At 43.7% G+C, this 18052-nt stretch overlaps 1 protein-coding gene across 3 annotated transcripts in view; it reads right to left on the reverse strand.

Annotated features, from left to right (window-relative positions):
* Positions 1-17816, reverse strand: part of LOC126248778 (laminin subunit beta-1) — a 376490-nt gene extending 358674 nt beyond the window's left edge. For 2 of the 3 annotated variants that reach the window (XM_049950149.1, XM_049950148.1), the window contains exon 1: positions 17731-17815. The gene's annotated coding sequence lies outside the window, so the exon portion shown is untranslated. Of the gene's footprint in view, positions 1-17730 lie in introns of all 3 variants that reach the window. The other variant, XM_049950147.1, reaches the window with a different exon arrangement.
* Between the last annotated feature and the right edge of the window lie 236 nt (positions 17817-18052).

Below are 18052 nucleotides of genomic sequence, written 5' to 3' on the forward strand. Positions count from 1 at the left end.
ATCTGCGAGTAGATGGTTAATGGGTAAGGGTCGCTACTGTGCAGCGAGCGGGAAGTTGGGGTTGACGAGATGCGTGTCCGGATGGCCGCCCCACAATGCCCTGTGCGGCTGAAAGTCATTATTTCCTTCCTATCACTTTCCCATCCCGTTCCCTTTCCATTCCTTTCATTCCTATTATTTTTTATCAGAACGTTCCTACATATGTATCCTTACAAATTTATTGTTCTACAAGAATACTTCCACCTGTTGAGTTCTGCCAGTGCTTTCTGAATGAAGTGGAATCAGGACTTTTGGATCCTCAGCTTTTCATTTCTTTAGATGAGAACTAGTTCAGGCTATCAAGATATGTGAACTGACAGAAGATGCACCATTGCATTATAAAATCCCCATCAGTAGTTTTAAAGTCCATCGTATGAACCCCAGATTGATGTTTGGTGCACATTTTCCGGTGCAGCATCGTAACAAGATTCTTTCATCAAACTGTTAATGCCAACTGGTGCGTCCAAAAAATGAATGACTATACGCTGACGTGACAGAAGTCATGGGATAGCGATATGCACACATATAGACGGCAGCAGTATTGCGTAAACAAGGTGTAAAAGAGCAATGCATTGGCAGAGCTGTCATTTGTACTCAGGTGATTCATGTGGAAAGGTTTCCGATGTGATTATGGCCGCACGACAGAAATTAACAGACTTTGAGCGCGGATTGGTGGTTGAAGCTGGACGTATGGGACATTCCATTTTGGAAATCGTTAGCGAATTCAGCATTCCGAGATCCATAGTATCAAGAGTGTGCCAAGCGTATCGAATTTCAGGCATTACCTCTCGCCACGGACGACACAGTGTCCCACGGCCTTCACTTAATGAGTGAGAGGAATTTGCGTAGAGTTGCCAGTGCTAACAGACAAGCAACACTGCGTGAAAAAACCACAGAAATCAATGTGGGACGTATGCCAAACGTGCATTAGGACAGTGCGGCGAAATTTGGCGTTAAAGGGCTGTGGCAGCAGACGACCGACGCGAGTGCCTTTGCTAGCACCGCGACGTCGTCTGCAGCTCCTTCCCTGGGCTCGTGAGCATATCGGTTGGACCCTACGACCGGAAAACCGTGGTCTGGTCAGATGAGTCCCGGTTTCAGTTGGTAAGAGCTGATGGAAGGGTTCGAATGTGGCGCTGATTCCACTGACTCATGGATCTACGTCGTCAACAAGGCACTGTTTGTGGCTCCATAATGCTGTTGTCTGTGTTTAGATGGTCCGGACTGGGTTCTCTGGTCCAACTGGACCGATCATTGATTGGATATAGTTATGTTCAGCTACTTGGAGACAATTTGCAATCATTCATGGACTTCCTGTTCCCAAACAACGATGGAATTTTTATGGATGACAATGCACGATGTCACTGGGCCACAATTGTTCGCGATTGGCTTGAAAAACATTCTGGACAATTCGAGACCATGATTTCGCCACCCTAATCGCCTACATGAATCCCATCGAACATTATGGGACATAATCGAGAAGCCAGTTCCTGAACAAAATCCCGCACCGGCAACACTTCCGCAATTACGGACGGCTTTAGAGGCAGCATGGTTCATATTTATGCAGGGGACTTCCAACGGCTTGTTGCCACGTCGAGTTGCTGCACTACGACGGGTAAAAGGAGGTCCGAAACGATGTTAGGAGGTATCCCATGAATTTTGTCACGTCATTGTATAGATATTTTCAGCAAGACGGAGTAACAGCACACATCTTAACAACCTTGTCACGAGTGCATTTTGCCGGCCGTTGTGGTCGAGCGGTTCTAGGCGCATCAGTTCGGAACCGCGCTGCTGCTACGGTCGCAGGTTAGAACCGTGCCTCGGGCATTGATGTGTGTGATGTCCTTAGGTTAGTTAGGTTTAAGTCGTTCTAGGTCTAGGGGACTGATGACCTCAGATGTTAAGTCCCATAGTGCTCAGAGCCATTTGAACCATTTGAGTCCATTTTGTGTTCGGTGAGGAGAGGATAATCAGCAGAAGCAGTGCGATCGCCTAATCTCTCCCCCTGTGATTATTATCTGTGGGGCAAATTGATGGGTCACGCCGTGGAACAGCTACAGCATAATCTTGAAAACGCTGTTTCTGGTACCAGGCAGAGCTGCGATGCAAGTCTCACAGTTCGATAAATCGAGCACAGCGCTGCATCGATGTCAACGGTGGCCATTTCTGGCACCTTCTGTGATTTTCACTAACAAGGTCTTATCCTAAAAAATGGAAAAAATTTATTTCTTTCATCCTGTATATGCTGCCCGGCTGCTCTTGTGCAAAGATGTCGGGCCCGGACGTCGAGAGCTTCTTGTACGTTCGTCGGTATCTCTCAGCGCGACATCAACTGCTGCTGTTGGCTACACTTACCCACCTACAAAGCTGTAACCGCGAGGATGTTCGGCCCGAATCCCGGCTTCGCCATAACAAGTTCGCTTTCTGACGCTCTATTCGTATTAAGGTGTAACTTTGGTCCAACCTAGACTTCCATCCAGTGGCTAACTCCACGTTCCACTGTTGATCAAGGTTGTTTTAGGCAAGAGGAGATCTGAAACTCGTCGTGTGGCTAGGGCCTCCCGTCGAGTAGACCGTTCGCCGGGTGTAAGTCTGTCGATTTGACGCCACTTCGGCGACTTGCGCGTCGATGGGGATGAAATGATGATGATTAGGACAACACGACACCCAGTCCCTAAGCGGAGAAAATCTCCAACACAGCCGGGAATCGAACCCGGGCCCTTAAGGATTGACATTCTGTCGCGCTGACCACTCAGCTACCGGGGGCGGACATCTAAAACTTAAAAGCAGATTAAAACTGTATCTTCCTTTCGTGAGCTATTCGGGCAGCCGTTTCTAAACAGCGCAATCCGCTGCACAGCGAACGATTCATTCTGGAAAGAGCAGACTTGTTAAATACTCTGCTCATATGTTATACAGCGACTTCCTTGCTTCTGTGATAAACGTCGTTTGACAGAACCTCATTATTTACCATATTCGTGAAGTTTCTTCAAAAACGTTCAAATGTGTGTGAAAGCTTATGGGAATTCAAATCAAGAATTCCCGCCAACATGAGTAACGTAGAAGTAAATATCCTCGGAGTAGTGAAGCAACATAAATCACTTAATAAAAGCAAGTCTTCTGGTCCAGACTGTATACCAATTAGGTTCCTTTCGGAGTATGCTGATGCTTTAGCTCCATACTTAACAATCATATACAACCGTTCACTCGACGAAAGATCCGTACCCAAAGACTGGAAAGTTGCACAGGTTACACCAATATTCAAGAAAGGTAGTAGACGTAACCCACTAAATTACAGGCCCATATCGTTAACGTCGATATGTAGCAATATTTTAGAACATATATTGTGTTCGAACATTATGAATTACCTCGAAGGAAACGGTCTATTGACACAAAGTCAACATGGGTTTAGAAAACATCGTTCCTGTGAAACACAACTAGCTCTTTATTCACATGAAGTTTTGAGTGCTACTGACAAGGGATTTCAGATCGATTCCGTATTTCTGGTTTCCGGAAGGCTTTTGACACTGTACCACACAAGCGGCTCGTATTGAAATTGCGTGCTTATGGAATATCGTCTCAGTTATTTGACTGGATTTGTGATATCCTGTCAGAGAGGTCACAGTTCGTAGTAATTGACGCAAAGTCATCGTGTAAAACAGAAGTGATTTATGGCGTTCCCCAAAGTCGTGTTATAGGACTTTTGCTGTTCCTTATCTATATAAACGATTTGGGAGACAATCTGAGCAGCCGTCTAAGGTTGTTTGCTGATGACGCTGTCGTTTATCGGCTAATAAAGTCGTCAGAAGATAAAACAAACTGTAAAATGATTTAGAAAAAATATCTGAATGGTGCGAAAAGTGGCAGTTGACCGTGAATAACGAAAAGTGTGAGGTCATCCACATGAGTGCTCTAAGGAACTCATTAAACTTCGGTTACACGATAAATCAGTCTAATCTAAAAGCCATAAATTCAGCTAAATACCTAGGTATTACATTTATGAACAACTTAAATTGGAAGGAACACATAGAAAATGTAGTGGGGAAGGCTAACCAAAGACTGCGTTTTATTGGCAGGACACTTAGAAAATGTAACAGACCTACTAAGGAGACTGCCTACACTATGCTTGTCCGTCCTCTTTTAGAATACTGCTGCGCGGTGTGGGATCCTTGCCAGAGAGGACTGACGGAGTATATCGAAAAAGTTCAAAGAAAGGCAGCACGTTTTGTATTATCGCGGAATATGGGACAGAGTGTCACAGAAATGATACAGGATTTGGGCTGGACATCATTAAAAGAAAGGCGTTTTTCGTTGCGACGGAATCTTATCACGAAATTCCAATCACCAACTTTCTCCTCCGAATGCGAAAATATTTTGTTGACACCGACCTCCATAGGGAGGAACGATCACCACGAAAAAAATGAGGGAAATAAGAGCTCGTACGGAAAGATATAGGTGTTCATTCTTTCCGCACGCTATACGAGATTGGAATAATAGAGAGTTGTGAAGGTGGTTCCATGAACCCTGTGCCAGGCACTTAAATGTGGTTTGTAGGGTATCAATGTAGATGTAGATGTAACTGCTAAGGTCATCAGTCCCTAACCTTACACACTACTTGACCTAAATTATTCTAAGGACAAACACACACACCCATGTCCGAGGGAGGACTCGAACCTCCGCCGGGACTAGCCGCACAGTCCATGATTGCAGTGCCTGAGACCGCTGGGCTAAACCCGCGCGGTTGAAGTTTATTGTGCGGCCTATTGCTGATGCTGTGTTCGCCGGAAATTATGGAACACAGCCCACACACAAGATCGCCAAGCTGCCTAGTATCCAGGTGCAACTACGAGGGGCGTTGAGTAAGTATTGCAACCCATTTTTTCTTGTCCAATTTCGGTTGAAAATACGCGGATTTTGTTGTGGGACATCGTGGAATATTCCCGCATCAGTCGCTATAGTGTTTCATGAAGTTCAGATTGGTCGCGGCGTTATACATAGCCTTCAAATTGCCGTCTGTGACGGAGGTGCGTTACAAGCAGAGAGTTGCCATTGAGTGTCTTTTGGCGGAAAACCAGAGCATAGAAAATATTCATAGGCGCTTGCAGGATGTCTTCCGAAAACTGGCAGCGAACAAAATCACGGTGAATCGTTGAACGAGGGGTCTGTCATCGTTGCATCAAGGTCGTACGAACCTGTCCGATCTCTCGCGTGCCGGTCGGACGCACACAGCTGTGACTACTGCACTGATGGAACGTGCGAACACTCTCATTCGAAGGAAGTAAGTTTGGGTTTAACGTCCCGCCGACGCTGAGGTCATTAGAGACGGAGCACAAGCTGTATGGCGTCAAGGACAGGGGAGGAAACCTGTGCCACCGTTTATCTACGTTATACATGCAGTGTAAGGCGTAAGCAGCAACTTTAAGTCGGCGTGCTTCTCACTTCTTTGTCTCCGCCCTTACATTACGGAACACCCTCCTTTGGTGGTTATTTCAAACTGTGATTCGTACTACTAAACAATTCAAAATATACACTAAAAAAAGCATTCACCAGTATCTTGCGAGTCAAAAGGCTTTAACACAACTGAGTTTCTTTTCCTCAAAATGGTTCTTTTTCAAAGGAATTCTTATGTGTGAGAGCGAAATGGCACATTGGTTAAGAGACTAAACTCTTGATCCATAAATTTCCGAGAATTGAGCCTAAACCAAATTTTGTCTGGTGTTTATTTCATCCCTCCTCGCCACAATTGGGTATGTCGTCATCACACCGGTCTCCCGGCCCTTTTGCCAATTTTCCACAGCTTGAAGCCGCTACTTCTCATGCAAGTAGCTCCTCAATTGACATAGAGATTGAATGCACCCCGTACCGGTTCTTCCACCAAGGAAAAGTCCTTGGGAGTACCGGGAATTGAACCCGGTTGATCTGCGTGGTAGCTGATACGTTGACCACTCAGTTATGGGGGCGGACCTGAATGATACGCTTTTGGGAAAACAGCTTTCTGGAGGGGAAAATATGTTCTATAAGGCTAAATGTGCCTGGGTATTAATACTCGGGCCTTTATCTATGGAGATGGCTCAAATGGCTCTGAGCTGTATGGGACTTAACTGCTGAGGTCATCAGTCCCCTAGAACTTAGAACTACTGAAACCTAACTAACCTAAGGACACCACACACATCCATGCCCGAGGCAAGATTCGAACCTGCGGCCGTAGCGGTCGCGCGGTTCCACACTGAAGAGCGTAGAACCGCTCGGCCACTGCGGCCGGCTTATCTATGGAGATAAAGGCAGGTGTTGGGTGGATTGTACAAGGATAGAAAGTGAGGAGTCTGGTGTGTGGACAAGGCCATGCTATCAAGAGGAGAAGGAATGGAAAAAGATGAACAGGAAAGGGGGGTTCAAATGGTTCAAATGGCTCTGAGCACTATGCGACTTAACTTCTGAGGTCATCAGTCGCCTAGAACTTAGAACTAATTAAACCTAACTAACCTAAGGACATCACACACATCCATGCCCGAGGCAGGATTCGAACCTGCGACCGTAGCGGTCACGCGGTTCCAGACTGAAGCGCCTTTAACCGCACGGCCACACCGGCCGGCGGAAAGGGGGGGGGAGGGAGTGCTTATGTAGAGCGTGATGTCTGGGAAGAGTAATAATAATTTCGTGTAACTCAAGTCTTCCAATTGGACGTTTGCCACGCGGGGTAACCGCGCGGTGTAGGGCGCCTTGCCCCGGTTCGCGCGGTTCCCCCTGTCGGAGGTTCGTGTCCTCCGTCGGTTATGGTGTATGTGTTGTCCTTAGCGTAAGTTAAAGTTAGACTAAGTAGTGTGTAAGCCTAGGGATCGATGACCTCAGAAGTTTGGTCCCACAGGAACTTACCATAAATTTCCAAATTTCGACGCCACTTCGGCGACTTGCGTGTCCCTTACCTACCCCAGTTATCCAACTGGGGAAATGGGAGGTGCAACTTAACGTGGAATCCGAACAAGTGTCGTTTCTGATGACTCTTCAAATCATTGAAAAGTGAAGGATGGGTTAAAACGAGGAAAGACAAATCCGTGGGCCGACCGAGATTCGATCCCGCAGCCTCTCAGTTTCTAGGTACGCGCTCTGCCTCTAGACCACCTGGCTCGACGTGAGAGGAGTTATGGTTGGTAGGACGTATAAATATCGGGGTGTATTTCATTGGACGGTAAAGTACTCCCGTCGGTGTTTAAAAAAAGTGCCAAATATTCCTACAGGAGGTAGTACTGGACAAAAGTAGAAGGAAAGCTCCTATAAAAATAAGTACGGAAACCAATACCTGTTGAAATATGGGCCAGTCTGTGCTCTCGTTCTTATCTGTCTATTACGTAGAAGAAGACACTTCAAGCAGAGATGCGTATAGGGTTACCTTCCATCCTGACATCCTTCAGCCCCTCATCGCAACGAATCACACACTCATTCAAATACACCTGGCTTCATTTGAATAGCGTCACATGTATTGTCCATACGCTGCTGTAACGTCTACACATTTTCGATTGGCTAGGCAGGCACAAAAGTCTTTAAATGTCCCCATAGCCAGAAATCCAATCTCCTCGACCAATCCATCACCCGTGTAACGTTGCGGTGAAGTAATGTCGCAAGATCCGTTGAAAACAGGGTGGTACCCTGTCGTGCATACGTCACAGTCGTTGTCTTTCTGCAATGGTAACATCCTCAAACAGCGCTGGTTAATCATGTCGCAGAAACCGGTGCTACACACAGCACCTGGTAATCTCGTAAAGTGTATGGCCCTATGAGTCTATCACCGACAATACCTGCCCATACATTGATACTGAAAGCGATACTGATGCTTCACGTCCACTACTCCACGACTACTTGAGGATTTGCATCTGCCCATAGGTGCATATTATGGTAGTTTACTATGCCATCTCTAGTAAATGCCGCCTCATCCGTAAATAAAATGCAGGCTGCGAACTGAGGGTCTTCAAAGGCCCATATCTCAACATATACTGGTTTCCGAACATACAATTCCAGGAACTGTTCTTCTGGTTTTGATCATTACGGACTCCTGTGAGAAGGTGTGACACTTTTTTAAACAGCCTGAATACCTGTAAGGTGAGCCACGTGTGTATGAGTACACGGTAGATCATAGTGGAAGAAATACCACATGGGCAGCAGATCCAGGTACTGCTGTCACCCCTCTGTGAAGGATGTTGTTTCAGAAATTCTTATTGACAGGAGGACGGACAGTGCCGTTGTCTATAAGATTAACTGCTGACAGTTCAAATTCCACATTTTATCAAGATTAAAACCATCACTACGATCAGTTTAATCATTCGTAAAATGATATTTCAAACGCTCCCCTGAAAACTGCATTCCAGAAGGATGAAACAGATATTAAAATTTGGACGGTCCCTTAGTCCACAGAGTGGCTTGCCTGTATCCATCCAGTGCTCAGCGACGTCAGATTTATCGGACAGTAGCAGGTGGATACAGCGTCGATGTTTCGCGTAACGTCTCGAACCGTACGTCCGATGTGCAACAAACCGCACTGACAGGGAGACTTATAAACACCTGTCTTCCATAAATTAAGTCATCCTTCATAGAACAAAAGAGCGTGGCTATCTTTGGTGCTGGCAGAAGAATAACCTTGACTTCATATTTAGAGAGGATACGATACAATTTTAGAAGCAAGATTCACTACGAACGGTAGGAAGGTCAAGGACTTGAATCTTTCCTCTTCAGTTTCTGAACTCTTATTCAGAAGAAGCAGGATTCAAATCATCTTCATCCCATGCTGCCTCGAGTTTCGCACGATTTGTTTAAACCACTTTAGGCGAATGATGGAACAGCTTCTTTGTTAAGACAGCGGTCGATTCTTACCCCCATCGTTCTGTAGCTAGTGTTTTGCCTCTAAAGACGTCGACGTTGACGAAACAAAGCAGTCTTCCTTTACTTCTATCTGAGAATAGATGTAGTTTCCTGGAGTAACTCTCGTGTGTTCTGGACGTTGTTACGGCTCTATTCGAAATAAAGACCCATGAGGGATCAGTTACACACTTTCTAGAGACACAATTTTACCTGTGACGCCATTATACGAATATTCTTGCATTTTGCCTTACATATACACGTTTGTGAAAAAATTCACAGTTTATCTATTTATAAAATATTCGTAATATTCATACACGATGGACAATCTTACAGTAACCGCCGTACCGAGCGAGGTGGCGCAGTGGTTAGCACACTGGACTCGCATTCGGGAGGACGACGGTTCAATCCCGTCTCCAGCCATCCTGATTTAGGTTTTCCGTGATTTCCCTAAATCGCTTCAGGCAAATACCGGGATGGTTCCTTTGAAAGGGCACGGCCGATTTCCTTCCCAATCCTTCCCTAACCCGAGCATGAGCTCCGTCTCTAATGACCTCGTTGTCGACGGGACGTTAAACACTAACCATCACCACCAGTAACCGCCGTCGGTCTAATGGAACTGCTGACTGATGAAGGTGGCCCAGCGGGAAAACATGGTGATTGTGAGTAATCGTGCTTCTCAATTTTATGTTTTTCGTAGTGTCCACATGTCAATTCAGACGAATGGCAAAGCTCTTGTAGCACAATTCACTCCATCCCCATACCCCTCTACCCGTTGGAGGCTCGAGTCCTTCCTCGGGCATGGGTGTGTGTGTTGTCCTTAGCGTAAGTTAGTTTAAGTTAGATTAAGCAGTGTGTAAGCTTAGGGAGCGATGGCCTCAGCAGTTTGGTCCCATAGGAACTTACCACCACCCATACCCCTTCATGACTTCATGATTCACCTTCTGTGGCTTCCCTCTTTTGCAAAACTTCACCAACACGCATCCCTTTACTGATAAGTCATCATTTGAAATCATAATATCTGACTAAAATCTTCAGGGATTGGACCAAAACACACTACTGGCCTTTAAAATAGCTACAACACGAAGATGACGTGCTACAGACGCGAAATTTAACCGACAGGAAGAAGATGCTGTGATATGCAAATGATTTACTTTCCAGAGCATTCACACAAGGTTGGCGCCGGTGGCTACACCTACAACATGCTGACATGAGGAAAGTTTCCAACCGATTTCTCATACACAAACAGCAGTTGACCGGCGTTGCCTGGTGAAACGTTGTTGTGATGCCTCGTGTAAGGAGGAGAAATGCGTACCATCACGTTTCCGACTTTGATAATGGTAGGATTGTAGCCTATCGCGATTGCGGTTTATCGTATCACGACATTGCTGCTCGCGTTGGTCGAGATCCAATGACTGTTAGCAGAATATGGAATCGGTGGGTTCAGGAGGGTAATACGGAACGCCGTACAGGATCCCAACGGCCTCGTATCACTGGCAGTCGAGATGACAGGCATCTTATCCGCATGGCTGTAACGGATCGAGCAGCCACGTCTCGATCCCTGAGTCAACAGATGGGGACGTTTGCAAGACAACAACCATCTGCACGAACAGTTCGACGACGTTTGCAGCAGCAATGACTATCAGCTCGGAGACCGTGGCTACGGTTACCCCTGACGCTGCATCACAGACAGGAGCGCCTGTGATGGTGTACTCAACGACGAACCACGGTGCACGAATGGTAAAACGTTATTTTTTCGGATGAATCCAGGTTCTGTTTACAGCATCATGATGGTCGCATCCGTGTTTGCCGACATTGCGGTGAACGCACATTGGAAGCGTGTATTCGTCATCGCCTTACTGGCGTATCACCCGGCGTGATGGAATGGGGTGACCATTGGTTACACGTCTCGGTCACCTCTTGTTCGCATTGACGGCACTTTGAACAGTGGACGTTACATTTCAGATGTGTTACGACCCGTGGCTCTGCCCTTCATTCGATCCCTGCGAAATCCTACATTTCAGCAGGATAATGCACGACCGCATGTTGCAGGTCCTGTACGGGACTTTATGGATACAGAAAATGTTCGACTACTGCCCTGGCCAGCACATTGTCCAGATCTCTCACCAATTGAAAACGTCTGGTCAATGGTGGCCGAGCAACAGTTAAAGGGACTGTGTCTGTGATACAATATCCACAGTCAACGTCTATCTTCATGAGCTCTGGCAACGGGGGTGATGCAAAACTTTTTTTGATGTGTATATTTCTGTGGTACCAATGTACTGGTTACTAGCGATGTGTTGCTAGATGTTCTGGCTAGCAGACAGACAAGACACAGAGGTAATAGGGAAATGTAATCCTCAAGCATACATAGACTGCTTGAACATATGGTTTTATATTAGAATGTGTACCACGGTGCTGCTAGAGCCGAAGTTACCACGGTATTATCATAAATTTATTAACAAATATTATGTAAATATTACGACACATCTATAAAATATAGATTGTGGAACCTGTATATGTCCTTTGAATACACACACATTGGAATCTTCCTAAATTAGTCGAAAATGGGTAGAGGCGATACTGAAGCAAGCATCCCGGTGTATACCGAAAGGGTTTAAGAAGGGTTTTCTGGTCCTATGTACAATCGCTAAACGGGTTTAAGGCTTCCGTCCAGTCAGGCGATGATCAGTCTGGTGTGGCAGTTGAAGACAGCAAAAGAAAAGCCGAAGTTTTAAATTTCGTGTTTAAGAAATCGTTCACGGAGGTGAATCGTACAAACATACCATCGTTTGACCATCGCACAGAGTCCCTTATGAACGACGCAGTAATACGTATCCCTGGCGTAGTGAAACAACTGAAAGAATTGAAAACTAGAAATTTGCCAGGTCCGGATGAAATCCCAGTTCAGTTTTACAAAGAGTACTCTACGGGGTTGGCCCCTTACTTAGCTGGCCTTCATAGCGAATCGCTCACCCAGCGTTAAGTCCCAATAACAATGCGCAGGCGACTCCCGTATATTAGAAGGGTAAAAGAACCGACCGGCAAAATTACAGACCAATATCCTTAACATCGGTATGCCGTAGAATTCTAGAACGTATTCTGAGTTCGAATACAATCAATGTCGCAGAGACCGAAACGCTTATTCCCACGAGTCAGTGCGGTTTTAGAAACCATCGCTCGTGTGAAACTCAACTCGCCCTTTTCTCACATCAAATATCGAGAACTATGGATGAAGGGCAACAGGCAGATTCCATGTTTCTAGAGTTACGACAATCATTTGACATGGTATCCCACTACAGACTTAACGAACGTAAGAGCATACGGAATAGGTTCCCAGACATGTGAGTGGCCCGAAGATGTCTTAAGTAATAGAACGCAATGTTATCTGAGCGTTCATTGGAGACAAGGGCATCGTCAGGAGTGCCCCAAGAAAGTGTGATAGGTCCGCTCTTATTCTCAATATATACAAACGATATGATGGACAAGGTGAGCAGCAATTTACGGCTATAAGTGTGGTTTATCAGTAAAGGAGACCGCATACAGGCCGCCAGTGCGACTTATTCTTGAGTACCACACGAGTGTTTAGGGTCCTCACCGGCTGGGATTAAAGGAAGACATCGAAGCAATTCAGAGGCGGACTTCTAGATTTATTAACGGTAGTTTCGAAATAATATTTCTGTGGTACCAATGGACTGGTTACTAGCGATGTGTTGCTAGATGTTCTGGCTAGCAGACAGACAAGACACATAGGTAATAGGGAAATGTAATCCCCAAGCATACATAGACTGCTTGAACATATGGTTTTATATTAATTAGAGTGTGTACCACGGTGCTGCTAGAGCCGAAGTTACCACATGATCATGTACAATTTTCACGCCGATTTTTTTTTAATTTGATGTACACAGTATTTCGTCGTATGTTCCAGGCATCATTGCGTGCTGCCTGTCCAATTGTTAAATCCATCAAGTTGACCCTAAAGTTTTATCAGCTTAAGTTACCAAAATGTATTCACAGAAACTGACGATATCAGAAAAGTATTATGACAAAATACTGTGCACAATAAATAAACATTCTGAGCTCTTAGCCCGAGCTGTAAAAATGCCAGGCTAATCTTACGCTTGACATCAGTGAGAAGGACTAAGTTCAGCTGTCACCGAGTCGTCATTTCTGTAGAAAAGTTAGTAACATGTGCGACAAACATAAAAAGGAATGAAGGATAGAGTCCCACTGACATCACGATCGTAAGAGACGGAATATAAATTAGAAGAGCAAGTTTTGTGGAAGGAAAGAGGAATGATATTATTGATGGTACCACTCCAGTGTTCGCCTCAAGTTACTTCCAGAACTAACTTAGGTGGTGTTTTACCTGATTCACCTGAAGGCGAATCAAAGAACTACTACGCCATCTCTGTAGTCAAAGAAGGTGTGCACACCATTTCGTCAACAGAAAGTAAGGCTCCAGATCGCATGTACGAAAAAATGTGAAAAAATTCATGGATCGTTAAAACTTGTTCTAGACCGAGACTAAAATCTGAAACCCAACCTCTCAGGAACAGTACTCGTCCAAATAAATCATCGGAGCAAGCCTTCAACTTAATTCTGTTTCAGTTCTTTCATTGCATACCCATTATTTAACTTTCTACAGCACAGTCACAGTCGGAATTGGGGATATTATATACTGTTTTGTCCATCTTTGCCAGGAGGTGAAATCTTACAGAATTATCACAAGTTTTGAAAGTAAAGAAAGAGGCACTGGCATCTCCAAAGTGTCAGTTCGCGAGGAGTTTCTGGACAGCTCAGATGGGAAAGCTCTCCACTGAAGGTAGACGTCCAAGTTTGGATCCCGATTTTCCACAGGGTTTTCACCTGTCGTGATGAGATAGCTATAAAACAAACACAGTTCCTATTTTTCATAATGTAACTGAAATTGGCAACCTTGGTTCGCTACTGGCATTTGTCTTCTACGCTTTCTCCTGACAGCTTCTTTCTGGCTGAGTTTCTGCGACGTTCCGTTTCTTCATACTCGTTTATTAACTTGACCAAAGCCAATCAATTGCGAATCCTTATCAGTACCTCTCTTCTCATAATAACGTTAGGTTGAATCTCTCATTCTCGAATTACAATATAGAGACTATTGAGGTTTAGGTCTCAGAAATAGTATCATATTACTAGCCTTCTTTGGCAACGAACACTACAATGTTCAACTGAAAACAGTTTGAAAGACCATACCCGCGCACGGTCGGGTTCAGTTTTCGTGCGAACGTTAATCTCGCGTTACTTTCGGTGAGAAAATTCTTCGCTATCGTGATCACGCTTTGAACGATAATATTCACAAGTGAACGGGAAGAAGTACGTGTATAAAAATAGTTCATCCGAAAAGAACTACTGTTACGAAACACAAATTGATTCTTGATAATTCACGCATGATTACTATAAGTGTTAGAAATCACGTTCGAGGACAGATTCATCGTTGTAGTTGGCTGTCTAGGATTTACACAGTTTCTCTAATTGGATTGCCATTGTTGAACAAAATAAAAAGATATCATTTATGACTTAGCATGACTCTCTGCCATGGCCACATACGTTTTATCATGATCAAAAGAGCCACACAGTCAACGAAAAACATCGAATTTAGTTTATGAACTACTGAAGGTCATTATAGAGACGGAAATATCACGTATCAGTATATGCAAGTGACCGAAATTAATACATGTTTCCACTTCTATGCATCCCAAATGCGCTCATACCTTCGAAAACGCCTAGTAGATGTGATGGGTCAGATTTCCCCTGAAATAATTGCCTACGAGACGTTTCACTATCAATATAATAACTATAAAATAGTTCACACTTATCTCTACAGAGCAAAATTCTTAACAGCGCTAGCTGGCTACTGGCCTCCACCTGTTACTTTCTTCTGATAGCCTCCTCCTGACACGGTTTCTGTGACGTTTCTTCTCTTCATATCTCTTAGAAAGCTCTGAGAGACCAACGCCACCAACTTATGAGCTCCTGTCAGTACATCCTTCCTCAAGAGTAGGCTTCAAAACCCTTAAATTTCTTGTTCGCTGAACTATCTAATGTCGTTTATCAGGACCGGTTGGTTGCCCTTGTTTCCATTCCTGCACAATTTCTTCCAAACGAATGGTTCTCCAATTATTTTCAAATTTTTAAAATTAACTCACAAGATTTTAAGCTCATTTATTTTCCTGATATTTGTCAGAATTCCACAAACACAGGCCATAAGCTCAGAACGCGTACGTCAGTTTCATAAATGAGAAATATGACGGCGGAAGGCAGTTACCGGCCGAAGCCCTCCACGGTTCGAGGAGAGGCGGTGATAGAGACTGGACAGTTCGTAAGAACCATGGCCCACAATTCGATCCAAGCAACAGGCCTGATTTTTACGGCCTATATATAGTTACAGTGGGTCCTTACACACAGTTCCAAACTAACAAAGAATTAACTTGATAACCCACTGACAAATACAATTATTTCAGGAACAAAAACTTTCAAAGGCTTCCAGATATGTGGAAAAGTAATACCAGATTACTAGTTTGCGAATCTAGAGTGTAAATGGAAGAAGTGTTGTCATATGTAAGTTTCTGCGCTGATATATTAGATAACGAACTGTTTTGAGGAAATTACTCCAAATAAAATATATTTTCACTTACTCAACATGGGGAACAGTGTATTTAATTTTCAACGATAACCGTGAGAACATACCGGACCGTAAAGAAGAACCTACACCAGTCTTCCGTTAGGCTGTGTCGTCCGCTCTCACGAATAATGAGATCATGCATCACATTATTTCAGAATAAGCAGCTCGAGTGTGTGTTTTTTCAGTCAGCTAAAGAATGATGATGCTTTTCACGAGGAGCAGAGCCTTGGGGCTCCTGCTAATACTGTCCAGAAGTAGCTACAATGACACATCGTAAGCTGAACAAACAGATCTGTCCATAAATTTTAATTTGTTCTACGTGTACGAATGTTTTGATTAATGTCGATTCCCACATATCATACCAGTTCAAGAAATTTACACAAATTGCAACACGAATACAATATGGTATGAATTCTGCTAACATGCTGTTTTTCGAGTAATATCTTCACACAACTGAGAGGAAATCAGATTACATTTTTGTACATCCAAAATGGACATTGTGGGACAGCAACAGTTGCTAAAGTTTTTTCTACGAGATTCTAATAACCGAATCTACGTTTGCACGTGATGCGAAACATGCGACGGCCGGGCGAAAAAGATATACTACTGCTAGAATACAGAAAGAAAGAACTTCATTTTATATAAGATATGCAAAGACTGAGGGGCATATGTAACAGGGAGTCGTTACGGGCACCGAAGGAGTACAGATGCGATAACGGAAGGTACGAAATATTTAGACAATTTGTTGTAGTTAGCATACAAAAAGTAATAAAATTAGCTACATCTACTTTTCGAAGACAAGCAGCGAACTGTACTTCCGTTTTAATAATGCTTTGTAGGTGTACATAGTTCCATGGAATTAAACGACGCCCATTTCGCTTCAATTCTTTTCTAAGCTAAATAGTGAAAGCATATTTCCCAACTTTCTGCAGTAAATTAAATAAGTTAATCATTAGTCTGTCAGCATCTAGTTAGACAGGGCTAACCTGGAGTTAATTAATTGCACTTCCTTAAAAATGGAGGCTTATTGTTAGTGAACACCGATGCAGCTAGGGTTACTTCCATATACTCCAAGAGCCCGGCACACACAGAAATTCTTCTCACGTTCCACTGCCTTTCCTAGCTAGGCCTGCCATCGGAAGAACAGCGTGCTTTAGTTTCCATACCTTTTACGTATTGCTTTATTGTCGAGAATGAAATGTATGTGATGAGCTTTTGTTGTATAAATCAGTACATAAATGAGGAGAAAATGGAGATATATTAAATTTAGAACACTGAACAAATAGTAATGCAAATTCACATTCCATTTGAACAATTATAATTACTAATTCTATTATAGCCAAAAGTCTTAGAGCCTATCATTGTTTCCCTCATTTAGTGAAACAAGAAACATCGGACTTACATATTTTCGAGATAATGTCTAAATTTCAGATCAACTGAGATTATAAAGACCCGTTGAAAATGTCATAACCAATACCTTATCACAATGATAAAACAATTTGCATAAAGTAATACCGAAAATCAAATGATATTCGAGAGAAAAATATGGAAGATTAATTGTATTTGTGTAGTTCTGAAACCCTCCTGACGGCAAAAACATTCTTTGTTGGTCACTCACATTATAACAAAACGCTTTATAGAACTGTCTACTCAGAAATACAAAAATCCCGGGCTGGAGTGTACGTTAAACTCTTTCTTCGTATCTATATTGTTAGAAATTTCTATAAGAGTATGTTAAAACCATTTTTAAGATCTACAAAGCTGCGACGAAATCCTGCCACCTGTTGCCGAGAAATACAATACACCAGCGGTTATAATTAACAACAAAACAAGACAATAGTCGCTCAGAAAGCCTCTTTATGACAGCTCGGCGTCATAGCCTTTAATCACAATCTATCAATTTTTTGTATTAACGACCCAGAAAATGTACATTAAAACGTATGTTTATGAAAACCAGACACATATTCTTTAGAGAAACAGCTCACATAATATCGAACGAATCTCGTGCAAAATAAACAAACACAATGAGTAAACCATCACATTAACAAATAAGAACCAAAAAAGCTTTCGATGGACTAAATTAGTTTTAAACGGTGTGCGACATTAAGAAATGCGCTCAGATTATTTTCACGATGTGAAGAAGCATGTGCGTTCCTCAAAGAAATACAGTTTGGAGCACTTACCAAAGGAACGGCCGTGATGTGATCGCTGAGGAGGCGATCACAGCAATGAGCAGGCACGAGGCAGCACAGCCTCTGCTCGGCTGTTCCGCCCAGCGGAACTACCCCCCCACCTGCACCTTGAGCTACCCGTTAGCTAAGCACCAGAAACACAGTTTAGGCTTATCTGATTAACTCCGTAATATCGACTACCGCAAAGTTTACTCTTACCAAACTTCGCGGGTTTGCGTGCAAACACCTGTAACTTCTGGTGTACGCTTAGTCGAGGTCGTTTCTCATTTGTCAGTTAACAGGCGAAAGACTAACCGCGCGCTTCTCAAACGCC

This window comes from Schistocerca nitens, chromosome 3 (genome assembly GCF_023898315.1).
Source record: "Schistocerca nitens isolate TAMUIC-IGC-003100 chromosome 3, iqSchNite1.1, whole genome shotgun sequence".
NCBI lineage: Eukaryota > Metazoa > Arthropoda > Insecta > Orthoptera > Acrididae > Schistocerca > Schistocerca nitens.